The sequence below is a fragment of the Grampus griseus genome (assembly GCF_964374135.1).
Source record: "Grampus griseus genome assembly, chromosome: 3".
NCBI classification, from domain to species: domain Eukaryota; kingdom Metazoa; phylum Chordata; class Mammalia; order Artiodactyla; family Delphinidae; genus Grampus; species Grampus griseus.
Window position 1 is genome coordinate 129,869,630 of NC_139019.1, and position 20,966 is coordinate 129,890,595.

Sequence of the window (20,966 nt, forward strand, 5' to 3'; positions counted from 1 at the left end):
GATGGGGAGGAGCGACGGGCCCCGGAAGGCGCTGATTCCGCCTCCCTTACAGCAGCATTTTGAAGAGCTGCACATAGGATGCAATCTAAGCGTAACATTAGGTGGCATCCAGGCCAGGCATCGCAAACTGGCGGCCCACGGGCAGGTTTGGCCTGCACCTGATCTTTATTTGGCCTACACAGTGTTGTTTGTTTAGGTTTTAGCCAGATGCCAGTGTTTAAACACCACAGGATATTTCATAGGGGGGAAGTCCGATTCCCAAGTCTTGAAAAATTAGAATATATGTCAACACTGGGCCAGTATTTCCCATGACAACAGTAGCGTCCTGCTGAGTGGAGCTGCTTCTTTAGTCAAGGCATTGCGTCCTCGAATTCCCCACATTCCCCACTACTCCTTCCTTTTTCACCTAAGCCATTGAACTTGCTTTCTGTTACCTGTGAAGCCCCTGATTTAGCGATTCCTAATCTATCTAGTCCATGCTACTAATTTCTCAGATGGGAATGAGGAAATGGAGGTGGGAGTTTCCCAGTCACACAACATGTGGCCTAAATGCAGGAGAATCCAGCTTTCCCTCACCTACCAATCTTCCACCAAACCATTTTGCTTCCTTTGGAATGCAGGCTAAGGAAAGGAATTGGCTTGTGAAAAGTGGGTCCCAGGAAGTGATCTGGAGATCAGGGTGGACGCCAAATAGAAGATTTTCTGGAACAGAAAAAACCAGAGAAGGGTACAACTTCAGATTCCTTTCTATATCAGGGCAGATCTGTACTAAGGAATTGAGCAGAAGTAGAGTGTACAGCAGCCTGACACTGGAGGTGATGGTAGCTTCTCAGGATCTTTCCCTTGGAGTTGGAGTGGAATACAGAACTAGGGTAAGTGGATGGATGGCACAGTTGGCAATTCTGGCAAATTTGGTTATAAGAAGTTGTTTTCAAGTCACTGGAAACTTGGCCTTTGAGATACTAGACTGTTGTATAAGGGTTGTGCCAGCTTGCTTGGATTATTCTCTAGTGTAGGGCTTCTCAGTCTGGAATGCACATTATTTTTGTAAGAGGAGAATTGATTCACTAGGACGGTGATGGAACTGAAGCTCCTACATTTCTGACAAGCTTCCAGGTGATGCCAATGCTACAAGCTCCCAGACCTCTCTTTGAGTAGCCAGGCTCTGAACTCCTCGTGCCTTCTGTTTATTTGCAAGGGTCTTTGTTACAAGGCAGCCAAGAGGAAGGGCTCAGAATCAGAGACCTGGAATCCCAGCCCACCTTTTAATAGCCAGGTAACCTTGGGCAGGCTGCTCATCCTCTCTGCGCCTCCATTTTCTCATCTGCTCAGTTGGAATCAAAGAATACTTACTTGCTTAGGAGGATAGGGAAGGAAGAGTGAACCGGACATGTGGCCTCACCGCAGTGCGTGGCTCATGGTAGGAGCTCTGGAAAGGTAGTTTGTGTTATCATGCTCTCTGTGGGATTGCCCATGGGCAGTGACACCCATAAGCAACATGGTCAGGGAGGGGGAAATATGGGACATTTCAGGATGAGGATCGAACCCCTTAATGTGGCCTTACAGGCCCTGGGTGGTATGGTCACTACCCAGCCCACCCTTGCCGCACTCCCTGTCTATCCACACTTCAGCCACACTGGCTGCCTATTAGTAATACATTCTTCAGCTATGGTACTTTCTGTCCTCAGAGGCCTCGTACATGGTGCTCCTCATGCTTTAGCTGCCTGGCCCCTTCTTACCTTCAGTCTCAGCTCCTATTCACTTCCTCAGCGATGCCTTCCTTGATCCCCAAAGTCTTTAAAGTAAGGATTTAGAGGGTGTGTTCTGGTAGAAAGGGAGTACAGGGGACATCTCTTGAGGATATATATATATATATATATATATATATATATAAAGAGAGAGAGAGTTCACTGTTTTTAATAGAGTCTGTGTTTATTTAGAGCAGCTTTTTGGGGAGGAGGTGGTCGGAGGGGAGGAGGAACTAAACACTGCCCCTGTTAGACTACAAAATGCTTCTTCGCAAATTAGAAAAAGGCACAGCATTGGGAATTCCCTGGTGGCCTAGTGGTTAGGATTCCCGGCTCTCACTACCGTGGCCTGGGTTCAGTCCCTGATAGGGGAACTGAGATCCTGTGAGCTGTGCGGCACAGCCAAGAAAGACAAAAGAAAAAGGCACAGTTTGGGCAGGACTGGATCTCCGCTCTCGCCTGCCCTCTCCACCTGTTACCTTTGTGCGGTATACAAACTGTGCAGCCTTAGTGCTAATGCTTCCCTGAGCAGCCTCGTGATGACCAGCTTAATCTTCCTGCCTGGATTAAGTTCCTTTTAGAAACTCTCTTCACTCCATAAAACTCATCACACATCGGAATTAGGTGTCTTGAGAATGGTTAATTTAAAAATACAGTCCCCTGTACTAGACTCTATATTCCATCCAGGCAGAGACTATCCATCTTGCTCTAGGCTGTATCCCCAGTGCCTAGCCTGGTGCCTGTAACAAAGCAGGTGCGCCATAACTATTTGCTGAATATAGTTGACTCTTGAACAACACAGGTTTGAACTGCGTGGGTCCACTTATACCTGAATTTTTTTCAATAAATACTACTGTAGTACTATATGAGCCACAGTAGGTAGAATCTGAGGATGCAGAACTGCAGATAAAGAGGGCAGGTATCAAGTTATATGCGGATTTTCCATTAGAGGGATTGTCAGTGCCCCTAAATCCTGTGTTGCTTGAGGGTCAGCTGTATTTTAGGGGCTCATTATCTACCAAGAGAGGTAGGACTCATCAAAATAACCATTGCACGAGATGGGGACTAAATGTTGCAGCCCCGGGGAGGGAGGTGTCACTTCTAGCTGAGGTCATCTGGGAATGCTCACAAAAGAGGTGGTGTTTCTGCTGAGCCTAACAGAATAGGTGGAGTTGATGAGACCCACATGAGTGCGAGGGTGTTCTTGGCAGTGGGAACAGCAAAAGCAAAGGTACGGAGGGAGAAAAGTTCATTGTGTTCCTTTGACAGGTCACAAATTGTGATCAGCAGACTGGCCAAATGTGTATTGTGAATTAGCTGCTAATATTTAAAAATAAGATTTCACATATAGATCCAGATTTCTCAATTCGCTTGAAAAATTGAAAGATCCCAACAGGCAGCAATTGATTGACATCAAGAAGTGACAGTCCTGGGGCTTCCCTGGTGGCGCAGTGGTTAAGAATTCGCCTGCCAATGCAGGGGACCCGGGTTTGATCCCTGGGCAGGGAAGATCGCACATGCCGTGGAGCAACTAAGCCTGTGTGCCACAACTACTGAGCCTGCGCTCTAGAGCCCGTGAGCCACAGCTACTGAGCCAGTGTGCCACAACTACTGAGCCTGTGCTCTAGAACTCGTGTTATACAACAAGAGAAGCCACCGCAATGAGAAGCCCGTGCACTGCAACGAAGAGTAGCACCCGCTCTCTGCAATTAGAGAAAGCCCGCGTGCAGCAACGAAGACCCAATGCAGCCAAAAATAAATAAATGAAATAAATTAATTAAAAAAAAGAAGTGACAGTCCCTTTAGAAGGCATATGCTTTTGCTCCCGTTTGCCATAGTACACGCCTTTCCCCGTGGCTTTTTAAAAAATATATACGTATTTATTATTTTTTAAATTTTTATTTATTTTTGGCTTCATTGGGTCTTCGTTGCTGCGTGCGGGCTTTCTCTAGTTGTGGTGAGCGGGAGCTACTCTTTGTTGCGGTGTGCGGGCTTCTCATTGCGGTGGCTTCTCTTGTTGCAGAGCATAGGCTCTAGGCGCGTGGGCTTCAGTAGTTGTGGCACACGGCTCAGTAGCTGTGGCACACGGGCTCAGTAGTTGTGGCTCATGGGCTCTAGAGTGCAGGCTCAGTAGTTGTGGCGCATGGGCTTAGTTGCTCCGCGGCATGTGGGATCTTCCCAGGCCAGGATCAAACCCATGCCCCAGGCAGGCGGATTCTTAACCACTGCGCCACACCACCAGGGAAGTCCCCCCCATTGCATTCCTATACCCAGCTCTCTTCGCTCATTTTTGTCCCTTCCTGGCCTGGCTGTGCGGCTGGCTAGCAGACCATTTTGATTGGCTTAATGGGAGTTGTAAGGACAGGTGGTTCCCATCTTACAAGTCAAACGCCAGACTAAGGAAGTTGGCCAGTACCCACCCTAAAGGAAACGAGGAGCCATTGAAGGTTTTTGAGCTTCTAGGTTCAGTAAGGCTGTGATGGACTTTAAGAAGATCCACATGGACTGTAAAAAGAGGCACAATAACCCAGAGCAGGGGCATGGATGCCACGGCTTTTTTTTTTTAAACTGGTGAATAACAGGCCTTCTCGTCTAATGAGGTAAGCTCGTAACTGCAGGGATTTCAAGGGTCTTCAGCTCCACAGAGCACAGCCAGGCCCGAGTTCAACAAGAGGACCCTCAGGCAAGGAGGCTGGTGAAGTTCTGGAAACTGAAGGAGTGGGGAGCTCTGCGTGAGGCTTTCAATGAGGGAAAAAAACCCATGGACTGACTCATAGTTGGGGGACAGGTACTTCCAAAAGGTAGAATTTTAATCTTAAAGGTTTCTAATGACTCACACGTAGATGACATCCAACTTGCTTTTGCTTAGCCTTGAATATTTGCAAATACATTATTTTGCTTTAAAAATAATTGTACTTTTCTTCTGTTTATAAAAATAATATATCCTCACTAGGAAAAAATGGAAAATGTAGAAAAATGAAATGAAAATAATAATCACCAGTAATCCTACCACCATTATTAACATGTTGGTGGATTTCCTTGTTTATTTTTTCAGTGTATTTATGCTTTTTTAAACAAAGTTGGGGTCACATTTCACATATAACTGATTGCCCTTTTTTGACTAATACTATGACTCTTTCACCATGAGAATGTATTAATGCATCTTCTTATAAAACTTTTAAATAAGGTAAAATTCAGAAAAGAAAAACGCTATATATGAGCATTTTTCTGGTTTATGAAATATGCTTTGAAAAAACATTTTGCCTCTTTGTTTCTTCCCATTCTCAAAGTGTGGTCAGGAATCTGACTTTTTTTCATCATGCAAAACAGATACCATCACCCTTATTTTACTGAAGAAAATGAGTCACAAAGATGAAATCATTTACCCCGAATTGATTAGTCAGCAGCTAGTCCAGGGTAAGACTACTAAGCCCCAGGCCTTCTGAGTCTGGCTTAGTGCTGTGAGAGGAGGGGGGATACACAGACTGCGCTTCCCCACTGCCATTACCTTTAGTTTAGAGAATGCCAGCTGTGCTTTATTTTTTAATTAATTAACTTATTTATTTTAAGTTACTTTCTTTTTTTTTAATTTTTGGCTGCACTGGGTCTTCCTTGCTGTGAGTGGGCTTTCTCTAGTTGCGTTGTGCGGGCTTCTCATTGCGGTGGCTTCTCTTGTTGCGGAGCATGGGCTCTAGGTGCGCGGGCTTCAGTAGTTGTGGCACATGGGCTCAGCATTTGTGGTGCATGGGCTCTAGAGCACAGGCTCAGTAGTTGTGGCACAGGCTTAGTTGCTTCGCGGCATGTGGGATCTTCCCAGACCAGGGATCGAACCCATGTTCCCTGCATTGACAGGTGGATTCTTAACCACTGTGCCACCAGGGAAGTCCCTTTATCTTTTTAAAATATTTATTTATTTATTTTGTTGCGCTAGGTCTTAGTTGTGGCTCAACAGCTCCCTAGTGGTGGCATGCACACTCTTAGTTGAGGCATGTGGGCTTCTTAGTTGCAGCATGCATGTGGGATCTAGTTCCCTGACCAGGCATCAAACTCGGGCCCCCTGCATTGGGAGAGCGGAGTCTTAACCACTGCGTCACCAGGGAAGTCCCCAGCTGTGCTTTAAATTCTGGGAATCAAGGAGGCTTTAAAGTGAGCACAGTTAATCCGAGTATACTTCGTGGAAGAGGCAGATTTTATGCAGCATCTGGAAGGTTTGTCCAATAAACAGATAAGTCAGTGGCAGGCACCCAAGCCTACTGATTCCCAAGTGAACAGTAATACCGGGCTTTATCTTGTGGCAAGCCTTACTAAGCCCTTGAACACGCTTATGTTATTTAATCCTCACACCCAACTGTGTGAAGCACTGCTATTTTCATTGATTTAAAAATGAAGAAACATGGGGCCTTCCCTGGCAGTCCACTGGTTAAGACTCTGCACTCCCACTGCAGGGGGCACTGGTTCGGTCTCTGGTGGGAAACTAAGATCCCATAGGCAGCATGGCCAGAAAATACAAATTAAAATAATAATAATGAAGAAACAAGCATAGAGCGGGGAGGCCTCACAGCTAGTCAGTACCAGGGCAGAGGTTTGAATGCAGGTATCCTGGCCCCAGAGCAGTTACTGTGTTCCATGCACACACCCTCCCTGCCTGAAGCTTGAAGGTTGAGCAGCAAGGCCCAGGCTTTGTACCACCGCCGTCACTGACAGCTGACGGGTTGTGCTCAAGGGACCGAGGGACGCACAGGCAGTGCCGGGGATGCTGCGCCGTTTTGGGGACTGTGAGACAACAGCCAGCCGGGGAGGGCGCCCGGAGCCCTCCGAGAGGATTCCTAAAGTGGGAAAATATAAATAAAAAATTCCCCGGAGCATTAGGCATCCCGTGGCCATTCCTCAGTGACTGTTTCTTGATTCTTCTTTTGATTCCAAAATAAACTCCAGCCTGAAAGGATAGAATCTACAGGACGACTTGCATTCTAGTCCTGCCTCAGCCACTATCTGTTTGTGTGATCTTGGGCCAGTTACTTTCCCTCTCTGTGTCTCGGGGATTAAAGCTGGTCCTTTCACCTGGTCTTTGCAGTTCACATTCCAGCGCGCTGTGGCCAAAAAAATGCTGGGCCTTAGGGATGACTCGGTGGAAACTGGAGCTGTTCGCCATGTGCAGGGGTGCGTGGGTGCTGCGCCAACCCTGCTTTTGCCCCGCACCCCAGCGTTTGCGTGCGCAGGAAGGCTCTCGGGTGTCCTGGGGAGAGCCCAGCCCAGCCGCATCCCTGGGCAGTGCACTTGGGAGTGAGGACATGCACATGGTTGGAGGCACTTGAATTCCTTCCTAAGATCTCTGCTCCCCAGGGCCCAAGTCACCTGAAGGGGCGCCCAACCTTGGGTCTACTAGCTCAGCCCAGCAGCTCCACTCCACCTTCACCGGGCAGCCGGTGATTCTCAGGCACAGCCATGCCTGCCCCTACGAGGAAACCTTCGCTGGCTCCCCACTGCCCCAGGAATAACATCCAGGCTCCTCAGAATGGCAGAGAAGGCCTGCTTCCACCTACCCCAACCTGCCTCTCCAACTCTTTTGCCCTGTCACCTTAATGTAGAGCTTTGTGGTTTTAAAAGTAGGGGCACCTGGATTCAAATCTCCTGAGTCTTCCTGTTCCTGGCTTTATGATCTTTAGGCAAGTTACCACACATCACTAAACCTTGATTTCCACACCATTAAAATGGGGGTGGTAGCACCCATTCCATAGGACTGTGTGAGAAATTAAATGAATCACTTAGCATGGTTCCTAGAACGTGGTAAACTCTAATAGGGCTTAAGTGCCTGTCCTTATTATTGTAACAATTCTCAGCCTCATTTGGCTACCACCTCCTACTTCCTGAAGCTCAGCACTCTTTCCCAACACTGTCTCCATACCTGGAAAGCCCTTCCCTGTCCCTCTTCTCCACCCAGCAGGCTCCTACACATTCTTTCAAGCCCTATTCAAAAGCATTGCCTGTGAAGACATTTCCCTCCTTCCCACTTCCTTCCTCCTCTCTCTGCTTGTCAGCACTGTATCCCAGGGGCCATGCTTACTGTCACTATGGTGGAACAACCAGCATTACACACCTCTCGGTAGGATGCAGTAGACTACACGACTCCATCTAATTTTGCTCCTGCCAAAAATATTGAGCCTGAACCTAATCAGGTCTTCAGAGCTGGCTTCAGTTTACAAGAATTTCAGGGGGTAGAGGAACACGTCATGTAACCCACAGAGAAGCAATCAGGCAAGTCCAGAATGTGGGACAGTTTATAAGGCAACTGGTGTGATTTCTTCGTAAAAGTTAACATCGTGAAAACAGAACAAAAGCAAATGCACTGGAGGAGGAGGTTCTAGATTCAAAGAGATCCTAGAGTCTAACAAGTAAATGTAAGATGTGATTTTTTTTTTTTTTGCGGTACGCGGGCCTCTTACTGTTGTGGCCTCTCCCGTTGTGGAGCACAGGCTCCGGACTTGCAGGCTCAGCGGCGATGGCTCACGGGCCCAGCCGCTCCACGACATATGGGATCTTTCTGGACCGGGGCACGAACCCACGTCCCCTGCATTGGCAGGCGGACTCTCAACCACTGTGCCACCAGGGAAGCCCAAGGTGTGATTCTTGATTGTATCTTGGCTTGTTTTCTTTTTAAAAAAGCTATAAAGACCAAATTTTTAGACAGTGGGGGAAATCTGACTATGAAGTGCGTATCAGATGATATAAGGAAATTATTAATTTTGTGAGGCGTGGTAAGTGCATTGTGGTTATGGAGGAGAATCCTTATTTTTTGGAAATGCATGCTTAAGTGTGTAGGGCTGAAGTGTTAGAGTATCTGCACTAAACTTTAAAATAGTTCAGCCACAAATTTAACATATAATAAGATGAAGTAAATATGGTAAAATGTTGACAGTTGTTGAATCTATGCGATTATATGTAGGTATTCATTTTATAATTCTTCCTACTTTCCAGTATGTTTCAACATTTTCAGAATAAAAAGGTCTTTTTATTTATTTATTTAAAGTTTTCCTTCTCCAGGGCTCCCACAGCAAGCTTTTAGACCTTTATTAAAGAACAAATCACAATATATGGAGGCGACATATGCCAGTGAGTCTTGCCATTCAGATTACAGATTACGAACTCCTGGCAGTAGGATCCAAAGTCTGGATCAACTTTATTTCTCACAGTGTCAAGTTCATAATAAATGCTCAATAAACATTTGTTCAATGAATGAAGACTTTACTCGTGCTACAGTGCACTGTCCATCAATAAACTTACTTGGTAATCTCCAGAATGAAAAGGATAATGACAAAATTTAATCAAGCACTTACTGTGTGCCAGGCTTGGTGCTAAGTCCCTAACATGCATTATCTCATGTAACCCTCATAGCAGTCGGAAAAATATTGATCCCATTTTACACGTGAGGAAACTGATACGCAGAGAGGTGAAGAAACTTGCCCCTAAGATCACTCAGTAATGGCAGAAGCATGTGGTTCTAACCATTACACTATGTTGCCTTGTCCCTCTCTGGCACAATCCTACTGGCACAGGTAATTACGTAGGTACGTGTTTTAGTACCTACATCTGCTGAACTAGGAGCCCTTCAAAGGCAGAGGAAAGAAAACATGTCTACACAAAAACTTGTATACAAATATTAATAACAGCATTATTGAGAATAGTCAAGGAATGAAAACAGCCCAAATGTACATCAACTTGATGAATGGATGAACAAAATGTGGTATATCCACACAATGGAATATTATTCAGCCCTAAGAAGGAATGAAGTACTGATACAGTCTACAACATGCATAAATCTCGAGCACATTACACTAAGCGAAAGAAGCCCATCTCGGGGACTTCCTTGGTGGCCCAGTGGTAGAGAATCCACCTTCCAATGCAAGGGATGCGACTTTGATACCTGGTCAGGGAACTAAGATCCCACATACTGCGGGGCAACTAAAGCTGTGCACCACAACTGCTGAGCCCACGTGCCTTCGAGTCCACACGCCACAACTAGAGAGGGAAAACCCGCACGACCACAACTAGAGAGAAGCCCAAGCGCCACAACGAAGAGACCGCACTCTGTAATGAAAGATCCTGCGTGCTGCAACTAAGACCCGACGCGGCCAAAATAAATAAATAAATATTTTTTAAAAAAGAAACCCATCTCAAAAGAGCACATAATATATGATTCCATTTAAATGAAATGTCCAGAATAAGCAAATCCATAGAGATAGAAAGTAGAGTAGTGGTTGATTAGGGCTAAGGGGTTGGAGGATTGGGAGGTGATAGCTAAAGGGTCCAAGAATTCTTTTTGAGGTGATAAAAATATTCTACGATTGATTGTGGTGAAGGTTGCACACTCAATATATCAAAAACAATTGAATTTACAATTTAAATGGGTGAATTGTATTGTGTGAGAATTGTATCTCAATAAAGCTGGAAAAAAAAGCAGAGGAAATACCTTATGCACCAGTGAATCTGCCAAGCTAGTTGAGTGGAAAAAGAATGAATGAATGAATGAATGGCTGTTTCCATTGCAAATGACAAAAATCTTCCGTATTTCTGAAGTCTAAAATGAATTTCCTTGACAGCCTTACAGGCATGCTCACTCTTAGCTCCCAGGAACTCAATTATATACTAAGAAACCTGATAATTCAATAAATAATTCCTGAGGTTGCCAGTGCTACTCCAGAAGAAAAGAGAAATGCACAGATGATTTCTTTCAGATACAAACTGTGGGATTGCTGAACAAGGAGATGCCAGGATGTTCTGTCTGGGAAGGGTCGTGGAGATCTCACTGTGATCTGTTTCTACTTGGCAAACCTAGATTCATTTATTTGGACTCACCTGACTATTCCTGTGTTTTTTTTCTCCTTGCCCTGGTCATTCAGAAGGATGGTTGTAAATGAAAGCTCCAGGATAAAATACTTTATGAGGTTCTGTGGAAATAATAGGGAAGGACCCAAACACTTCAGTGGGTGTCCGTCAACTGGCAGGGAAGTTTGCTTGTTCAAAATGTTGGTTCGGGCCTCATCCCTGGAAGATTCAGATTCAGTTCAACTAGGGTGGGGCCATAGAAACTGCGTTTTAAATAAAGCATCTGCGGTGTCCTTGATACAGGGGAAGCCTGGCCATATGAGAAACACTGACCTAAATAAAGCATAGACAGGAGGAACTGAAATGTGTACATTATCTCAGGCAGAAAAATGGGTTTGCCGAGGGATCTTAGAGACCATGGAATTTAAAGGTTTTCATGCTGTGCCCCCTGGAACTCCTAAGGACTCCATGGAGCACTTGGAGGGGCTGTTGAGTTGGTGGAGGTACAGAGGTGCAGATAGGTCTACCTCAGCAGATGCCCCTTTTTCTTTTTGTTTTTTATTTATTTATTTATTAGAAGATGTTGGGGGTAGGAGTTTATTAATTAATTTATTTTTGCTGTATTGTGTCTTCGTTTCTGTGCGAGGGCTTTCTCTAGTTGTGGCAAGCGAGGGCTACTCTTCATAGCGGTGCGCGGGCCTCTCACTGTCGCGGCCTCTCCTGTTGCAGACCACAGGCTCCAGACGCGCAGGCTCAGTAGTTGTGGCTCACGGGCCTAGTTGCTCCGCGGCATGTGGGATCCTCCCAGACCAGGGCTCGAACCCGTAACCCCTGCATTAGCAGGCAGATTCTCAACCACTGCGCCACCAGGGAAGCCCCCACATGCCCCTTTTAACAGCTCTATTTCCATTTTTTTTTCTAAACTAAGATATTGGGTTCTATTGCTTGAATGCCATTAATCATGCCCAGTCCCTCATATGCAAGTGGAAAAACTGAGGACTAGAGAGGAAAATATTTTCCCAGGGTAGCAGAGTGACAGCACACGGATGGCAGAACCAGGGCTGCTACCAGGGCTTCACTTCCAGCCCAGGGCCCTTCCCACCAGGGAATGCCAGTTTGGACACATCTCTTCATCTCAGGGTGGCTTTCCCTCTCTGCCTGCAGCAAATCCCACAGAAGACAGCAGGGCCTAGACTAGGGTAAGAGGAATTGAGGCATCCTGCCTCCAGCACAAAATTTAGGGGGGTGCCCCAAAATTCAGAAATCAAGACAAAAAATATTTTAATGCAATATATTAAAAATCAAAATTAATGCCAAAAAATTAATGATGAACAAAATACCAAAATTTTACATAAAAGTGAAATCAGTAGTTCTGATTTTTCCTTTTGCCCCAAGCTTCAATATGGCTCTCTACAGCACTATTACTTATCCTGCTTTCATTTAAAGTTTTGGTATTTTGTTCATCATGGATTTTGGGCATTAATTTTGATTTTTAAAATATTATATTTGAACTTCCCTGGTTAAGAATCCGCCTGCCAATGCAGGGGACACGGGTTCGAGCACTGGTCTGAGAAGATCCCACATGCTGCGGATCAACTAATCCCGTGCGCCACCGCTACTGAGCCTGCGCTCTAGAGCCCGCGAACCACAACTACTGAAGCCCACGCGCCAAGAGCCCGTGCTCCGCAACAAGAGAAGCCACCGCGATGAGAAGCCCGCGCACCGCAACGAAGAGTAGCTCCCGCTCGCCGCAACTAGAGAAAACCTGTGTGCAGCAATGAAGACCCAATGCAGTCATAAATAAATAGATTTATTTATTTATTTTTCTGCAGTACGCGGGCCTCTCACTGTTGTGGCCTCTCCCGTTGCGGAGCACAGGCTCCGGACGCGCAGGCTCAGCAGCCATGGCTCACGGGCCCAGCCGCTCCGCGGCATGTGGGATCCTCCCGGACCGGGGCCCAAACCCGTGTCCCCTGCATCGGCAGGCGGACTCTCAACCACTGCGCCACCAGGGAAGCCCAGATTTATTTTTTTAATAATAAAATATTGTATTCAAGTATTATTTATCTAGGTTACTTTTTTTGCGTTTCCCTTAACCTGGTGCCTGAGGCAGGTGCCTCATTTGCCTCGCCCTAATCTTGGTCCTATAGAACAGGTCTTTTGGCAGATTGCTGAGTAAATGCCCCATTGTCCTCTGGGAATCCCTCCAGATCCTATCACTTTATTTGTCTGATGGAACTGATGTTTGTTTGGTCTCACTGTGACATTGCCCTTGCCACTTGACCTGCAGAGAGGTTTGTAATCTGCAGGGGATATTTGTTTTGCTGACCCAGCAACATTCTCCCCTCTCTGGCAACAGTAATTGTTAAATTGTTCCGGTTCATTCCCTCCCCATCTGTGCAGCTGACTCCAGCCCATAGCCTAGAGGTCGGCATGTGACTCAGCTCTGCCAATCAGAGGCTTGCATCCGCTGGCCACAATGATTGGTTCAGGAGTGGTCATGTGACTCAGTTACAGCCAATGAGACTCAATTCTGGAGGTCTGGTCTGAACTTCATGAAAGGGAGACTTTCTCTTTTCTCTGGTAGCTGAGAGGACAGGATGTAAGCCACCTCGGGCAGCCTCTCTGAGACACAGAAGGCTGCAAGGTGGACAGCAGCAGATAGAGGCAAGGAAGAAACGTCCTGGTGATATTGCTTGAGCTCCTGGATCCAGCTGTGCACAAGGCAATTCTACACTCTGGACTTAAGGGAAGTGTGGGCCAGCTTTTGCCCAAGTCAGTTTGAGTATTGTCTCTGTCACATAGCTGATTCACTCCTTCCCTGCAGTCTGTCCAGGTTGTCCCTGGGAGATGCCTTGGAGAAGCCCAGCCCCAGACTTCCATCCTGAAGATCTTCATCCAGGTGATGGCATCCTTCATCCAAGGGCAGCCTTAGAAGGCAGAGTATTGGTAACAACAACTCTAGATACCATTACTGAGCAGTAGTGCCACTGTCGGGTCCTGTGGTAAATATTTACACACCTATATACTCATTTTCTCCTATAACAACTCTACAAAGTAGATTCCATTACTAACTCCAGGCTGAAATCTGGTCCATCCATCCCCAGGCCAAATGTCCCAAATCACCAACTAGAGGCAAAGGGAAGGCCCCGGTTAACCAGCAAATGAGCCTGCTTCCCACTCCACTGTGCTCTTTCGTAAATGGATAGACTTTCTAGGAGGCAGACTGTTTCTAAGAACAGCTGAGCCTGGGTGTTAACAAACCCGTATCCCCACACTTTCCCGTAGCACTGTCAGCATCTTGAAGTAAAAAACCTTAGGCCAGCTTCCTTTGACCTGGGAGTGAAGCTCAGTGCCACAGCACAGCGGTGGCCTATATGAGAAAAGAATCTAGAAAAGAATGACTATATGTACGTGTATAACTGAATCACTTTGCTGTACACCTGAAACTAACACAACACTGTAAATCAACTATACTCCAGTAAAATCAAAACAAAACAGAACAAACAAAAAATTAGTGGGTGGGTCGACTCACTGACCGTGGCCGTCTTTGCCATCTTTGTTCATTTATTTATTCAACAAACATTGATTGAGTGCCAGCTATATGCCAGATCCCGTTTTCAGCACTGAGGATACAAATGTTGAACAAAACTGGGGGCAGTCTGTGCCTCCAGGGAGCTGACAGTCTTGTCAAGGAGGCATGTATTAAACAAATAATTGCACATGGAATCATTTAATTACAAGTAGGATAAGCAAGGAGAAGGAAAAGTTCAGGCTGATATGAGAATGTGCAATAGAAGCATCTTAAACCCATTGGCGGACTAACTAAGCAACTTTATTCATTTGACAGGTGTGTTTGGATTGACTGCTCAGTGCTAGGCACTGTGTTTGCTGCTGAGTGCTGGACAGAGAGGGGAACAAGGCTCAGCCCCTGCCCACAAGGATCTTGCCATGCACAACAAATACACCATCTGACCAGCTCTCTGAGAAGCTGCAAGTTTACAGCTTTGACATCCACTTGAAAGAGCAATGCCGTGCCTACTTCCACAGGTGAACCAAATATATTTGACTAGTTCCATTGGCCTCCTATTGGTCTTACTATGTCTTTCTCTGACCCTCAATGACTTTTGCTCTCAAGGGTTGGAAAAATTGGGACAAATGGTCACTGAGCTTATTGAGAATGTTTTATGATGCTCTGTAAAAGTAGGGTCTTGGGTGAAAAATACACATGGTCTCATTGGGAGAAGAAGGCATCAGGAAAGGGAAGGGACTGGGGATTGAAACTCCCTGGGCCTTGTGGCTCCAGCCTGCTGAGGACAGGAGCTTGGCTTTGATGGCAGGCCTTTGGTGATATTTCTGGCTGCCTGGCCCCAAGGGTATGAACTGGAGTGTGTTCCCAGCTCGCCACGGGGAACTTTCTGGATGGCTTTATTATTCAGAGCATAAGATGCTTTGGCTCCAATAGCCGGAGACAGTCAGCGATTCTGCAGAGCTGGGTTCTCAGCAGCAGAGGTGAGCATGTGGGTGGTTTCAGACACAGGAGGTTTGGCTCAGTCCTTTTTAGAGCTAGCCTCCCGCAAAGCAGCCAGAATCACTTGGCCCCCTGGGCCCTAATCCAGGCCTGAAATGTGACAGCGTGGGGAGAAATGGGAAGGGAGTGGCCTCTGACTGTATCCCCCCTGGACTGAAGCACTTAGAGGGTGGGGAATGCAGCTGATTTTTTTTTGTATCTCCCAAGCCTGATGCCCTGGGACAGGTGTCTTGTATCTCATATGTTGAGGGCTTACTATATGCTAGGCATTAGTTCATTTAATCCTCACAACAACCCCATGTGATAAGTTCTGCTATTATTCTCATTTTATAGGTAGCTGAGGCTCAGGGTAGTGGAGTAGGATCCACAGAGATTACAAAGCTGTGCTACCCTGTCGTCTCAGCATGGCCCTCAGAGAGCAGACAGTCAGCAGAGTGGGAGGGTGGTGAGGATTCTCTTACATGTGGCTGCTTGGGGTGAAGCCTGGAATAGAAAGCAGCTAACTCCTGGGACAAGCCTCCAACTTGGTACAGAGCCTTGACCATCCTGGCTCTAAGAAGTATGACATTAACTATTTGGAGAATAACGTAGCATGTAGCATTTTGTCGCTTCACTAAGGCCTTACTTTATATCAATAATAATACAAGTACATAACCAATCCATTAAGGTCTTATTTCTTTTTGTTTGTTTGTTTGCGGTACACGGGGACCTCTCACTGTTGTGGCCTCTCCCGTTGCGGAGCACAGGCTCTGGACACGCAGGCTCAGCGGCCATGGCTCACGGGCCCAGCCGCTCCGCGACATGTGGGATCTTCCCGGACCAGGGCACGAACCCATGTCCCTTGCATCGGCAGGTGGACTCTCAACCACTGCGCCACCAGGGAAGCCCCAAGGTCTTATTTCTTTTCAGTCACTGAGGCAAGGGCTTTATGTATATCATTTCATTTAATCCTCACATCAAGCCATGAATAGGTATTATTATCCTTCTGAGGAGAGAGACATTAAATAACTTGGCCAAGGTCACAGGTAGTGAGTTACAGAGCCAGGATTCAACTTAAGGATGCGTGGCTCCAAGATCTCCTGATTCTCTGAGCATCAGAGACCTGGCTCAATTCCTGATTCCTCCATGAACCAACTGTGTGCCCTTGTCAAGTCGGTTAACTTTTCTGGGCCTCATTTTCCACATCTGTGAAATGGGTAGGTTGAGCTAGATGATGTGTTAGGCCCCCTCCGTCTCTGATATCTAGACTTTGAACCCCTTGAAGGATATCACTTATGTATCCCCAGCACCTAGCAGAGGGCCTGGCCCAGAGTCCACATCTGTTGAGCTAAATCTATCCTGATGGGGCCTCAGCTCTTAGCTCCACAAGTAGTTGCCATTTCCGAATCTCTGCATTTCATAGCCTCCCCCATCCAAAGATACCATAATTTATCCATTTTGATTGTTTTCCATTTTTCGTATTAAAAAAAAAAATGTTACTGGCCCAGGGAGGTGGGGCCTGCCACCAGGGGGATCCGTCCGCTGTCGTTGCAAAGTGGAACCCTGTCACGCGGTCAGCCTGCCACACGGTCATTCTGCCGGCAGGCACTGTACAAATCCATGGGGAGAAAAGTCCAAGCAGTGAGGCCTCCGCTGCACCGGCCATCCTCTTCTCCCAGGCCTGGGCCCTAGTTGGCCCTCCTGCCTCCCCTGCCCCGCCCTGCACAAGGGGGCTTGCGAATGGTCAGGCAGCCACCCGGACGCCTTCCTTCCTCTCCAGACAAGATGGCGGGGTGCGAGGCTGGTGTGACTTTAGGGCAGCCGCACCTTTCTCGGCAAAATCTCAACACTTGGGATGTTACCAAGTTGACGTCACTTTCACATGAAGTTATCAGCAGACAGGCCACAATCAATATAGGTACAATTGGTCATGTAGCTCATGGGCAATCTACGGTTGTAAAAGCTGTTTCTGGAGTTCACACTGTCAGGTTCAAAAATGAACTAGAAAGAAACATTACAATCAAACTTGGCTATGCTAATGCTAAGATTTATAAACTTGACGACCCAAGTTTTCCTTGGCCAGAATGTTATAGATCCTGTGGAAGTAGTACACCTGATGAGTGTCCTACAGATATTCCAGGGACCAAAGGGAACTTCAAATTAGTCAGACATGTTTCCTTTGTTGACTGTCCTGGCCACGATATTTTGATGGCTATTATGCTGAACGGTGCCGCAGTGATGGAAGCAGCTCTCCTGTTGATAGCTGGGAACGAGTCTTGTCCTCAGCCTCAGACTTTCAAATACCTGGCTGCTATAGAAATCATGAAACGGAAGCATATTTTGATTATACAAAATAAAATTGATTTGGTAAAAGAAAGCCAGGCTAAAAGAACAGTATGAACAGATCCTTGCATTTGTACAAGGTACAGTAGCAGAAGGAGCTCCTATTACTCCAATTTCTGCTCAGCTAAAATACGATATTGAAGTTGTCTGCGAGTACCTAGTAAAGAAAATTCCAGTACCCCCAAGAGACTTTACTTCAGAACCCCGACTTATTGTTGTTAGATCCTTTGATGTCAACAAACCTGGCTGTGAAGTTGATGACCTTAAGGGGGGTATAGCTGGTGGTAGTATTCTAAAAGGAGTATTAAAGGTGGGCCAGGAGATAGAAGTCAGACCTGGTATTGTTTCCAAAGATAGTGAAGGAAAGCTCATGTGTAACCCATCTTTTCCGAAATTGTATCGCATTTCGCAGAGCATAATGATCTTCAGTTTGCTGCTCCAGGAGGTCTTTTGGAGTGGGAACAGAAACTGGCCCCACTTTGCGCCGGGCTGACAGAATGGTGGGGCAGGTGCTTGGTGCAGTTGGAGCTTTACCTGAGATCTTCACAGAATTGGAAATTTCCTATTTCCGGCTTAGACGGCTTCTAGGTGCACGCACTGAAGGAGACAAGAAAGCAGCAAAAGTGCAAAAGCTGCCTAAGAATGAAGTGCTTATGGTGAACCTAGGATCCCTGTCGACAGGAGGAAGAGTTAGCGCGGTCACGGCTGATTTGGGCAAAATCGTTTTGACTAATCCTGTGTGCACAGAAGTAGGAGAAAAAATTGCCTCTAGCCGAAGAGTTGAGAAACACTGGTGTTTAATTGGTTGGGGTCAAATAAGAAGAGGAGTGACAGTCAAGCCAACAGTAGGTGATGACTGAAGAATTAAATAACAGATTTGGATGAAGTCGGAATTTCTCGTCACCTAGGGGTATATTTTCAAAGCAATAGTGAGGAATTAATTTCACAGCTCATTACCTTAGGAGTAGCTGTAAGGTTATTCTCATTTTTTAGTGATGAAAAGTTAACCTCTAAAATAGGGTCTACAATAAATGTAAAAATGGCATAATGTTGGCATAATGTTGGATTGAATCTACATTTTACCAGAAACTAATCATTCCCAAATAATGTCTAATTTATACATCAGTGCAGGTTTGAAAGGAAACTGCTACAACCAGCCTTTGCTGTAGCACACATCCCACTGAATCTGTTTGAAATAAAATTTTTCTTCTTAAAAAAAAAAAAAATGTTCCTGTATGTCTCTCTCTTTTTACTATCCTGCATGTCTCTTAATGGACTAAAGTGTCACTTAGTGTATATCCAGATGTGGAGTTTTTGGGTCGTGGGGTGTACACAAATCCCTCTCAAAAGTTGTCATAGGAATTTCCATTCCCACCATGTGTAAGAGCTACCCTTTCCCCATATCCTTCCAAAACTGAAGTTTGTCAGATTTTAAAAATTTTGTCAGTTGGCTGAGTGTGAAGTGGCATAAATATATTTTAACTTTCCATAGTGGAAAATTTCAAGTATTTACACAATAGTAGAAAGAATAGTACAATGAACTTCTACTGTACCTATTATTTACCTTCAACAATTAATAACTCCTTATCAATTTTGTTCCCTTTCTATTCTACCACCCATTATTTTTAACTGAATCCCAAATGTCATACCATTTCATCTGTAAATATTTCAGCAACATCTCTAAAAGATAAGACCTCCCCTTTTTAAACACAACCACAGTACATCATCAAACAGCACCAAATGTCAACAATTCCTTAATATTATCAAATATTTGAGTCAATGTTCACATTTCTCCAATTACACTTTTTTTTATATTTGTTTGAATTGGGATTCAAACAAGGTCCATACATTTTTATTATTTTTTTTTAATTTTTTGGCCACACTGTGTGGCATGTGGGATCTTAGTTTCCCGACCAGGGATTGAACCCGCGCCCCCTGTGGTGGAAGTGCAGAGTCTTAACCGCTGTACCACCAGGGAAGTCCCAAGGTCCATACATTGTGTTTGGTTAATATTTGCTAAGTTTCTTTTAATGTATACGTTAAACCTCTGTCTCTCTTTTTTAGTATCTTGACATTTATTTGTTAAAGAAATCAGATTGATTTTCCTATTAGACTTCTTCCTAGATTAGCTTTTGCTAAATGCATCCTTGGGGTGTCATTTCATGTGTTCCGCAGTCCCTGTATTTCCTGTAAGCTGGTAGTCAGGTCAAGAACAGGGGTTAACAAGCTATAGCCCATGGGTCATATCTAGCCCCTACTCTGTTTTGTAAACAGAGTTTTGTTGGAACACAGCCATGCCCATTTGTTTAGTTATTGTCTATGCCTGGTATTTGTACTATTCAACAGCAGAGCTGAATAGTTGCAACAGAGATTAGAGCTATATAACCTGTAAAGTTTAAAATATTTGTTACCTGGCCCTTTAGAGAGAAAGTTTGTCAACCCCTGCGTCTAAAGTCTTGGCCAGACTCCTGCTTGATTTTGGAGGCATGATTTCTTCATAGAAGGTGGTATTGATTCCATCAAAAGGCCCATTATGTCAAGTTGTTTCTGTTTTTGTAATATTTTCAGTTAGATCAGCTAATTCATAACAAGTGATGATGTCCCAAGTCAATCCTTCTTCATTCCTTTTTCATTTTATTTGTTGGAATGCTTATGGAAAGAGCAGCTTCCTCTCCTTTACTATTTGGTTGCCTGAGGCACAGTTCTTACAGGAAAGACAGAACAAGTGCTTAATTGTTTCCCTTTATTTACTAGTTTTCAAAATAATGAATTGATTTCTTAATATCTTCTGAAGATGATCACTGAAGTTTTTGTTTATTTTTAATATATCATTGTAGACCCGTGGATTAAAATATATTTGATGTTTTTCAACTGATTGCAGTTATTTTCTTTACTGATGCTCAAATTGTCCTGACTTTGGCCAACCGAGACTCTTCGGTTGCCCGCTGAGTCTCTTTGCCATAACTAGCTTCCTTGATTTCTGGCATTAAAAGATAGTCTAAGTACATATTGTGCATCTTCTGTCCTAAAGCTGGTATCAGCTGTTTATTTGTTTGTTTGTTTGTTTATTGAGGAGCCTGGTTCCTTTTAGTGTGAAATAGTATTTAGAGACTACAGTCTGGACAATGAAGTTGCTTTCTAAAGTGTCGCTCATTGTTTCTAGACCTGAAAACAGTAGGCAGCGCTAGGGAATATGTGTCTGTTTTCAGGTCAGCTGCATCAAAAATTCACACTGAAACTTCCATTTTAAACCCAGAATTATAAGATTTTCACGGAACCCCTTTCATCCTTCATATGTATCTCCTTTCTCTGGAACCAAGTCCTGGTTCTCAACACCAGCAGCATCAGAACTCATTTGCTTCATCCCACATTACCTAGCCGACAGTCCCAGAATAACAATTCCAGTGCTGCCGCTAACAATACGATGACTGAAAACCGGCAGCCCTTTATAAACACCAGAGTGAAAAATTCTGAAAATGAAACAGGAGAGGACCTCAGCAGGAAGGGTCTGTGCTGACCCCATATAACTGTGTGGCAGTTTG

The 20,966-nt window shown here is 45.2% G+C and overlaps 1 long non-coding RNA gene and 1 pseudogene across 2 annotated transcripts in view; both read left to right on the plus strand.

Moving 5' to 3' along the window:
• Positions 1–20,966, plus strand: part of LOC309819704 — a 56,351-nt gene that overhangs the window by 12,581 nt on the left and 22,804 nt on the right. Inside the window, exons 3-4 of the long non-coding RNA XR_014296458.1 lie at positions 13,399–13,473; positions 14,422–14,621. This is a non-coding gene — a long non-coding RNA (uncharacterized lncRNA). The remainder of the gene's footprint in view (positions 1–13,398; positions 13,474–14,421; positions 14,622–20,966) is intronic.
• Positions 16,867–18,599, plus strand: LOC309819701 (eukaryotic translation initiation factor 2 subunit 3-like; annotated as a pseudogene). The gene has a single exon. The product of its transcript is annotated as a eukaryotic translation initiation factor 2 subunit 3-like (transcript).